The 10,713-nt window shown below is 42.3% G+C and overlaps 1 pseudogene; it reads right to left on the reverse strand.

Moving 5' to 3' along the window:
• Positions 1-391: 391 nt before the first annotated feature.
• Positions 392-3,453, reverse strand: LOC147427890 (uncharacterized; annotated as a pseudogene).
• Positions 3,454-10,713: the final 7,260 nt, after the last annotated feature.

Consider the following 10,713-nt stretch of genomic DNA (forward strand, 5'->3'; position numbering starts at 1 on the left):
TTGGTTGTTGAAAAAACCTCTTTCGAGTTTTCCTCTTGCACCCCTTTCGACTCTTGCTCCACCCCCTTAGAAAAATTGTGTTTAGCTTCCCATCATGCCGCCAATGATCATAAATAGGACCGACCATCTACCTCAAACCCTATATACCATAAAACTCCACCAAAAGAATCATTTTTCATGCCTCCGGCCTCACGATTGTTGCTAAGTTGGAGCTATAATTTCTTGCCATACATATCAATTGGAAAACTACTATCCATCCATCTCTTGCACAATCAAAGCTCGGACTTTTCCCAAGCAGTGCAAGCACTTAGCACAACTAAGTTGATGCTGATCTCCATACACTGTTAAGCACTTCTAGGTATCCCAACCAATAGAATGGAAAGTCATTCTCGTTGTGCTAGAAACCACATTTGGCATACACTTCCTGGCAGTATCGGCCACTGGGTCGATAGTGTTTGGCTGCACCATCATTGCACAAGACCTAGTCGAGCATTTATGCTCAATCACAACATTATTTAGGTAGAATAGAATTGCATAAGATAAATGGTATAGAGAATAGCTATATAATGTGATGACATAAGAAAATATGATATAATCACAGAAGAAAATATGATATATAGAAATTGCATATATAATATACAGAGGGGAATTCATTTGCACAACCCCCCCAGGGTCAAAAAGAAAGCCATAAGCTCTCCCGACTGTGATTGGCACTCCATTTGGATAAAAAAGAAACCGTTGGCCAAAGCCATGCATTTGTAAAACATATGTAATATGTGCCTGTAATGCATCTGTAAACCTTCACAGAGAGCATGCTATAAGCTCTCCATAACATTCATCCACTTCAACCTGTATCGAGCAATGGTCTTCCTGCACATGATAAGCATCTCCCTCCGCAAAAGAGACTCCTATAGAGTTCCAAGCAACCACACCAATATCCACTGAAGAGGTCTTCATATCAAAAAATCATTGCAAGGAGCATAGTATCTGGCATACAACTTGTTGGAAAGCAACCCTTAAAATCATAACCATCAACCAATCTACACAAACCTATTTACACGTAGCTTGGCTATCTCTTTCCATCAATCCCAAGTCCATAGAACCGCCCTCGTTGATAGTTCCATCCTCTACCGCTTTCTTTGCATCCAAACCTGATTGTTTGCTTCCACAGCACACAAAGGCTCAAGTAAAATCACTTGTGCTTTTTCTTCTGACACTCGAGGAGGTGGAAGGTCTTGCTTAATCTCTACAGTCAGCAGAGCCTCACCATCCCAAGACATAAAAGAGGGTTGCCGAACCCCTTGGTCTAACTTCCAGCTTTGTACCTGCTTCTAACACTTGCATAGTCGGCTTGATCTCCTCTACCACTTGATGATCTTTACCCTCTACTCACACCTGAGAACCAACGGTATCTTCTGTCTCTTCTTCATGCATATCCTCGTTTATGCACCCTTCATCCTCGTTGATGAGATCCTCCTTGTAGGCATGGATGTATAGCACATAGGGAGCACCAATGAAACACAATATGGAACATAGTTTACCCATGGAGAACTTGCAACTGCTGCATGTTGGCAATCGTCAATGGCTTGTACCTACTCTGCATGTTGAGAGGTCGTTGAAACAAAAATACAATCACTTGGTTTAAGCAAACCCATCTCACACTTCTTTTTCATCTTTCTACTCTTCACTTTGACGATGTACACTGCATCCTCATAGGCCTCTACACTAGCAAACTCCACCTTCTCTCAAATCTTCGGATGTAAGCACTCCAAAAATATCTCTAATTTGAAGTAGTCATTGCCTCTAGATTGTGTAGCAGCTTCTAATTGCTGCCAAATATCTTCAAATTGCTTTAAAAAGATTACACACTCACCACTTACATCTTGATTCAAAACCTTCAATTTTGCGTCCAATTTTGCAGGCAAATTCCTCTGCTAGAATTATTCAACAAACCGAGCTCGAACCACCTTCCAGGAGTGCTGACCAGGAACTCTCAACCCCTTGAACCAAGCTTTGGCCTTTCCTCGCATCACTAGTGGCACTGCCCTTGACTTGGCTTCGTCAGTCACCATCCGCATCGACAACATCCAAAGCTCCACATCTGACATCCAATCTACAGCATCTTGCTCACCTGAGACCACTAACTCACAATCTGACACCATGTTATTGAACCACGCCATCACTTGAGCGATCAGTGTGATCCTCAGTGGGGGCACCACAAGATGGAAAGGGGGAAATGGGAAAACACCCAACACAGAACATGATTGCCTCTCTATAGCCTAGTGATTCCACTGCACCACTATCCCCTAATAATCGCATACAAAAACACCCATTCTGCCAACCTCTGCTGCCCTTTTCCGTACTCGACTGGCCCCGCATACATACATTCCACTCCAAAGCATGTAATCATAGGTCCAACCTCTAACCCTTTGAGAAAACTCTCATCCAAAAAAAACTAATCCCAACACATTCAGACACCTCAAGATCAATGGCCGACTTAATTAGTTTGTACACAAGCTTGCATATACCACAACCATAGAGGTAGCACTCACTCACTAGATCACACACCCCAAAAGTGGGCACATATCACAGATTTATACCTTTTGCACACACCTCAGTTGCCATTCAAATACACGACAATACGTATAGAGGCATGAGAGCAGGAGAAGAAATGTTGTATACCCACTCAAACATCAAGAATCGAGAGAATGGATTCAATTGGTGTATTTACAATGATGAAATCTCGCTTTGATCTGCTGCTTTGTTCTCTATGCAAGCCGGTCCTCCTTCACATGTCGTTTCGATCTCCGAGATTTTCTAAGCAACTTATGCAGTCGTTTCTCCTTCACATGTCGTTTCGATCCTTGACGGCCACCCTCTGATCAGCTCCATGCACTCATGCTCACAGAACCAACATCTGATGCATATGGCGGCCCTTTCTTTAGTGTTCTCATCTCCTCTTCAACGCTCTCAAGAGCCCCTCTCCTTCTTCTCGATAACTGCTGGCCAAGTCCCAAGCCTCCTTCACTCGTGGGTCTTGCAACCTCCAGCTCTCCTCCACCCTCACGGTATCAGCTCACGGCCCTCATTACTCTTTGTAGATAGAGGCCTCCCTTTTGCTCAGCTTCTCCTGGCCTACTCATGGCCTTCCCTCGTCTTCAAAACCTGCCTTGCTTTCTCTCCCGCTATCAACCTGCTCCTCTTATGGCCCTCGACAGCCTCCTCCTTGAGCAAGCAGCCTGACCCTCTACTCTCCTGCACCTGGGCTCACCCCTGGCCTCTAGACCTGGCCACTCCAACTTCTTTTTTTGTGCCGCCCTCTCGGTAGTGCTTTAGCTTTGCTAACGTAGAGCCCGCAGCTCTCCGCCTTCAACTGCCATGTAGACAGCGCCCTCCCTCTGTATTCGACTGGCCGATCTTTTAGCTGGTGAAGGCCAGCCCCAGATAACACCCACCTCCTACTCATCACGGGCCGACCTTCTCATGCAGACTGACGTTCACCTCTCCTTTTCCACCCACCTCATCACCTACTCTCGAGTTATAGTGCCACCATAGCCACCATAGCTCATTCGATTTCCTCCTTTTTTAGCTATAAGCTAATTTTACACATAAAAACTCTAGCTTGGTCCTCTTTCCCACGCGACGGACTATAGACCCTCGTTGGTTGCTGAAAAAACCTCCTTCGACTTCTCCTCCTGCACACCCTTCGACTCTTGAGCTCCACCCTCTTAGAAAAACGTGCTTAGCTTCTCGTCGTGCCACCAATGATCATAAATAGGACCGACCATCTGTCTCGAACCCTGTATATCATAAAACTCCACCAAAAGTATCATTTTTCGTGCCTCCAGCCTCACGATCGTTGCTAACTTGGAGCTATAATTGCTTGCCATATGAATCAATTGGAAAACTGCTATCCACCCATCTCTTGCGCAATCAAAGCTCGGACTTTGTCCAAGCACTCAACACACCTAAGTTGATGCTGATATCCAGCCACTGTTAAGCACTTCTAGGTATCTCAACCAATAGAATGGAAAGTCATTCTGTCTCTGCTAGAAGCCATATTTGGCATACACTTCTTGGTAGTACCCCCCATACCTTGCATCAAGCAGCTGCACAAGTACTGCACTACCTACTTGCTATCTTCCATGTACCTGCTTTAGACTTCTCCCTGGGTCGACAGTGTTTGGCTGCACCAACAACACTTGGCCAAATGGGCTATGAGAAGAATCTATCCGTCTTCTTCTGGTAGAATTTGGAACAAAGAGTACCCACATGTCAGTTTAACAAAGACAAGTGAGTTCTCTAAGTGCAAAACCTGTAGCTCAATCAAAGCAAGGCTAAAAGGTAAACCTTCTCTTGAGGAGAGAGCTTTTCTCTTGAGGGAGAGAGAAGTTCACATGGCACAACAAAGGAGTTGGAGGAGTCTATATTATGCATGGTGCACATATTCTAAAACTCAACCACAAAAATATATATGCATAATACATGATAAGATGGATCAAATGAAGACTTCCATTCCAAGATTACGCATTGTTCCTAAGGGTGTGGATTCAAGATACAATTTACAGGTGGCATTGATAGGCATGATCACTCATGGACATGGAGAAGGTCATTACGATCACTTTGTCTTGAATGGTTTGTGGCCAGCTGATCCAAATCTTACAATTGGCTCAATTGCTAATTGCTTACATAACCTAGAGAGGAAAGATGAGCACCCTCTTGGTGATCTAGTAACAAATGGACTTCCGAGGGGCATTTTTTCACTACTAAATGCTTTGAAATCAAGGGAAGCTTTGGACTACCACAACTTTAGTGATGAAAAAGATCCCATTGTGCAATCATCTGAAATTGCAGAGAAGGAATATTTGGGATCAACATTTTGCAAGCTTCCAGAGAACTTGTTGCTACAATTGGATAATTGTGCAGGGGAAAGCAAGAATCGATATTTATTTGGCTATTTGTCAATGCTTGTTGTAAGGGGGGTTTTCAAAACCATCTAGCTAGGATTTTTAATGATTGGGCAGACACATGAGGACATAGATGCTATGTTCAGTAGGTTTTCAGAGAAGTTGAGAGCTACACAAACCTATACTTTGCCACATTTTATGGATACATTACGAAACAGCTCATCTTCATCTCCCGCTCCATTTTCGCTCACAAAGATCCTCAATTTCAAGCAATACTGTGATGGCTATCTTTGTGATGGACAAGACATGCTTGTTGGCCATTCCAAGCCACTTCTTTATGCAAGACGAGACACCAACGATGCAATGTAAGTCACATGTAGGTGTTTCAAGTTAGAGTGAAAGTATTCGCCTTTGGAAAACCGACACAGAAGGAAAGCCAATGCTACCGCATGGAGATCCACCTTCTTGTGTACCAATGGCGGAATATGTCAAGGCTCATGAAGAGGTGATTTCAAGGTTGAAGAATTATATAAAGTTCTGGCAGAATTTAGGAAATGGATCAAGTGTACCGTGGTATTATAGACCCGTGATAGATTATTGGAGAGGAAATTGAAGAGATTGGAAAACCAATCATATCAAAGGGAGTCTTGTATGAGATGTTTTGGCCAAAAACTCGAGAACTTAGTAACCTACAAAGCACTACAAGTAGTTTACAACAAGGACCAGAACAATTAGGCCTTGAGGAGTTGAATGACCATTTTTTGTGGGCCTTAACGAGATAGACCAAGGGAAGAGTTTGACCCTATGTGTCATGTGCATCAAGGTGACTTTGTTATGCTAGTTTCAAATGAAATAGAAATCTATCCAGTTTGGCTTGCAATGGCTCTATCTGATCAAACTACAAAAAAATATTGATCCAAAGTTGGGCACCTTGTGCAAGAAAGAGTGGGATGACAGATGCTCAAGCTTACAAAAATATTGGAAGGGTTTTTGGGTTGTCAATTATAAAGATCCCCAAGTGTGGGAAATTGTAGCTGCAATTGTTTGGTCTTTCTAGAATTAAGATTCCAGAAAGGCATGCTCAAAAAGCAAAAGAAGGCCTCATGCATGCACATCAACCATGCTTGGATCAAAGTGTAAATGTGGGTATCAAACGTGGAGTAAATTTATTTGGAGCTTCTATTGTGACTATACAAGTCAATTTTCTAAACAAGATCATTATTTGTATCTTCATTTGTTTTATGTAATCTATAAGAGTTCATGTGTAGTGCATCCTCTTAACTTTTGGTATTTGTCAACACCACAATCCATTACAATTTGCACTCTATTTACCAACCATAATCAACACGTTTGCTTCGTATTTTCCCACTTTAAGTGGATAATTCCCAAATTACATGAATGTGGTCAATTTGGAAATTCCCATAATGTGATATTCTTACCAAAATACCTAATATGGTCTTTTAATTCAGTTCTTAATCAAACAAAGTTTATTATTATTATTGTTTTTTTTAAATGAATTTCATAAAAATTCTATGTATTCATATATATATATATATAAATTCATACCAAGCCATGCTAATAAGATAAGTAAAAAATTAGGTGGGGAGATTAACTAATTATGAATCTCATTGTATCCATGTTTCAAGCACTCTTAAGAGCCATTTTTCCTTGCTTTGATACCACTGCTACAAACGGAGAACGCGGTGGCCCTGCAAAATACCAAAAAGAACGTGTTCCATATCACAAAATCGATAGTTATGCATACCTCGCAAATCCCGTAGCACATAATCGACGATGTATGTGAACAGAGAGAGACTGCGAACGAGATAGCGCGAGAGAGAATGTGCAAGCGCATCTCCTACAGTGGAGTGCTACGTCGGCACGGTGAGAGAGAAGAGTGAAGAGGAGTAACACAATTCACTGGGTGCAATCTCCCCCCTTATAAGAGCAAGCATTTTTCTCTTGCATGTATCTACTTATAGATTTCTTGAATGCTCAAAATAAGTACAAGTTGGCCGTCCGGACATAAATGGCCAAAGCTCATAAAAATCACTTGAATAATGAAATGTACATAAATGTTATATCCTCTCACATAGGCCTTAGTCCGATCAAGCTGTTGGACGGATACGCCGCGACGGACGTTAGCATAGCGAGAACTCACCTAACATATAATGTCAACTGAGGACGAAGCTCGACCCGCAGGCGCAAGGAAGCAAGCAAAGGGTGTCAACCTCTACTCGACTGACTAATGACTACTTCCTACAGAGATATCAACTCTACATGCCATCGGTTCTGTGAATGTGAGAGTCTCCTATGATGCTACCGCAAGCCAAAAGCCCATTAGACGTTCTCGAAACGTTACGAAACTTGAGGGATATCCTATCAACACCAATAGGCCACTCTCCCTAAGGTCCGTGACCAAAAAAACCTACTCAATACCCTCCGTGCAGAAAACGCGTAGGATGTCTGGCCGGTTTTTGCAGGTCGACGTTTTCGAAAACTAAAGTGCCTAATGTGTATCTCTACTCGCTCTGATCGCGTGGATATGCTGAAATGCAAAAACGGACAACAGTTACTCACCAAAACTCCAAAAGTAGCTCGCGGGTGAATCTGCCAAAACACAGACGAACGCGCGTGATGTAAGCATCAATGTGTAGCTCTCCTCGTGGGCAACACACTGCTGCTCTCCATTCGCGATTTCGACCACCGTAGCTCCTGTAGCACACACACACACTCTCTCACTCTCGATCTCGCAGTCTCCCAACGACACAGAAGATCAGATTTATTAGAAGTCTCTTTACAAAGCTTTAGGTTTTGGCTTATATACTAAGCCTTAGAAAACCTAATGTCCGACCAAAATGACCTGATTTGTCCCTAGGCTTCTATAGAGCTTAATTACAACACTGTGAGCTGGCTTTGCTCATCCAACAAGCATCTTTGGCCAAAATACAATTGTCGACTTAAAATATGAAGTTCCCGTAAACATTACAAAAGTGGCCGTAATGGCTCAAAATGATAATAACGGGATATTTGATGATGTCCATGAGCTTGTATCTTCACCTTGCAGCATCCATCTTCGTCTTCATCACTTCATCAGCATCTTTATTTAGAATCTTTAGAGAATCTTTGAGGGATCTTTATGGAATCTTTGTGGAAGCGTTGTTGAAAGGTTGACCTTTCAACACTCTCCCCCTCCGAAGTCTTGTCGTCCCCGACAAGACCCTATGTCTGCAGTGGCCTTGGCGCGTGGTTCATGTTTTGGTGTTGGATGAATCTTTTGTTGTTGCAGTTGCTTCTACCCGATGCTTTGTATGTTGTAGAGTTACCTTTTTCTTGTACATGTAGTGTAGTTGAAGCCATAGATCTCCCCCTCCGATTGGTTGTTGTAGCGTGAATAGGTTGAGTGAGGTGTGTTGTTGCAGCAAGTATTTATCTTGGCAGCTCTATATTGTTTGTTCTTTGGGTGTCATCCTGCATGTGTACCTGTAATCTTGAAACCTTTTTGAATTGTTTCTGGGCCGCTCCCCTTGGATCCTATAGTTGATGAGCATGCAGTTGTTTGGGGATGTCGTTGGTCTGCTTTTCTATGTTTGAATAAGAAAGATAGTAAACATAAAATGTGGCGTATATTACAAAATGAAGGTCTTGGATACCTGGATAGGACTAAAGGGAAAAACCCAGTGGGAAAAAAATGCCTTTAGTCACCATTAAATGTGAGGCTATATGTACTTATGTTGGATGTAACTGTTGAATTAAAGTACTTATGGCCGTATGGCTACTATTACTGGATATACAGTGGATAGAGTTAGTAGCTTGAAGTCAGATTCATTGTTGTTGAGCAAATGCTTATGAAACCTATTACCACTTCTTCATCGTCATTTTGTTGTGTAAGTGTATGAGCGGAACACAAATCGTGTCAAATGCAAATGTCCAATGATGGGACATTATATATGCTTGCACAGATAGATGCGTGGGAAACAATATGCGGTGCGAGAGGAGTTTGAATGGGTGCTTCCAGGAGTGAACGTAGCTAGAGAAGCAAAAAATATATATATTTGACTTCAAGAGCTGCCGTTACTCACAAGAAGGGTTTTTGTCGACGAGGTTTTTTCCACTCTCCTCACTGTGTTCATGTGCGTGAGTGTTTTCTCGACTACTCCGCCACTCCACCATTTAAAATAGTAGACTTCGACTCTTATGCTCACCTATCCAGCATGAGCGACTCAACTTTACAATATGCTCAACTATTCCAGCTTGAGCTATAATCTAAATATCTAGACTCATAGACCACAAAGAATATTAAGACATGAAGCTTGGGTCTAATGCTTGCTCATTTCGTGGCTCAGCTGCCCGACTCTTGACTCTTATGCCATGATTTTTATGGCGACTTGACTTACTGTCGGGAGCTTGCAACCAAGAATAGGCTTTGAAATTCAAAACTCCCATCCTCGAAGAGAGGATTTGTAAAGGACCATACTGGCAATATAGGTTTCTTTTGCCATACCTGGGTGACCTTGGTTGTCAAAATTTCTTTTTGTTGTTGTTGGTCCCTTGGTTGAGAAGATTGGCTCGCTCCATTCCCCATAACACTTTGTCTATCATGTCTTGACATTTCTTGAGAGCTAGAGATGACTTCAATCTTCTTCGTTATTTGTTGTTCTTTTGGTACCCATTTGTATCTGCATCGTGTGATTAGCGTGTCTTTGCAGGTATCCTTTGCCTTGACTGTGACATTGTCCTTGATTTTGCCTTCCGTGAAATTGCGATTATTTTCAAGCTGAAGTCGTTTGCTTGAAGAATGTTTACCTGGCATCTTTGGTATCCAGATTCTCCGATTTCCTTGATAGTAACCTCGTGCTTGAAGAATTGTAGATGGCACTTCCCATGATGTTTTTGATGTCGTATTGAGATGTACAAGAGTGCCATTTTTGGGATTATTTATCGATGAAGTTTTATGTTGGTATGAAGGCTAGTTGGATTTGAAATTTCCTGCATCCCTTTGGCGAGCCTTGTTGGTTGGTTTCCTTTGGCGATATAAATATGAGCTTTGTTGCTTTTGGGGACGCTTTTGGAAACCTTTATCCACCACATAATCCGAGGTCTATGATTTTGGTAACCAAAGTTTCTTTTGACCCTCATAATAGCGTTGCTCTGCTAAGCTGTAGTGGGAGGCTATCCATCCCATGTGTTTACCTTTCGTTAATCGGCTAGGCTCATTTACCCATATTGGGTCCTTGACCTTGATTTCTTCAGCTTTGATGTAGACCTTTGAAGATTTTTGTCGACGATGATCACGCAGTGTAGGGTATTTCGTTTGAAAGATTTTCTTTGGATTCTGTCTTTCATGTGGAAGCATGTGGTCAGCTCTGTCTTGAACTTTTCGGGGTTGGATTGAAGACTCTGATTTAAGGGGCTGCTTCTGTTCGTATGACATTTGTGGGCTCATTTTGGCTTTGCCTTTGTCGGAAGCCGATAATCTTGGAGCAGTAGTAGGCTAGATTTCTTGAGAGCTAGTCGTGATGACCATTGTTGAAAATTCAGGTTCTTCTGCCAATGTTTTTGCCCAGTGCTTGGACAAAATCAAATGTGTACTCATTTTTTATGAATCCACCACTAGGAATTTGTCTTTGATTACCTCTGACCGTAGTTTAAGGGTAGCTTTCGCAATCCCTAAACTTGTGACGGCTATTCCATGTGATATAGGAAACTGTACCTGAATTTCATATAGTTCTGGCTTACCTAGAAGTAACGATAGCCCATAAGACATGACATTAGTCGTGGCAGTGCAATCTATCTCTGCTGTAAA

The sequence above is a fragment of the Adiantum capillus-veneris genome, chromosome 23 (genome assembly GCF_014529385.1).
Source record: "Adiantum capillus-veneris isolate H3 chromosome 23, ASM1452938v2, whole genome shotgun sequence".
Classification (NCBI taxonomy): Eukaryota; Viridiplantae; Streptophyta; class Polypodiopsida; order Polypodiales; family Pteridaceae; genus Adiantum; species Adiantum capillus-veneris.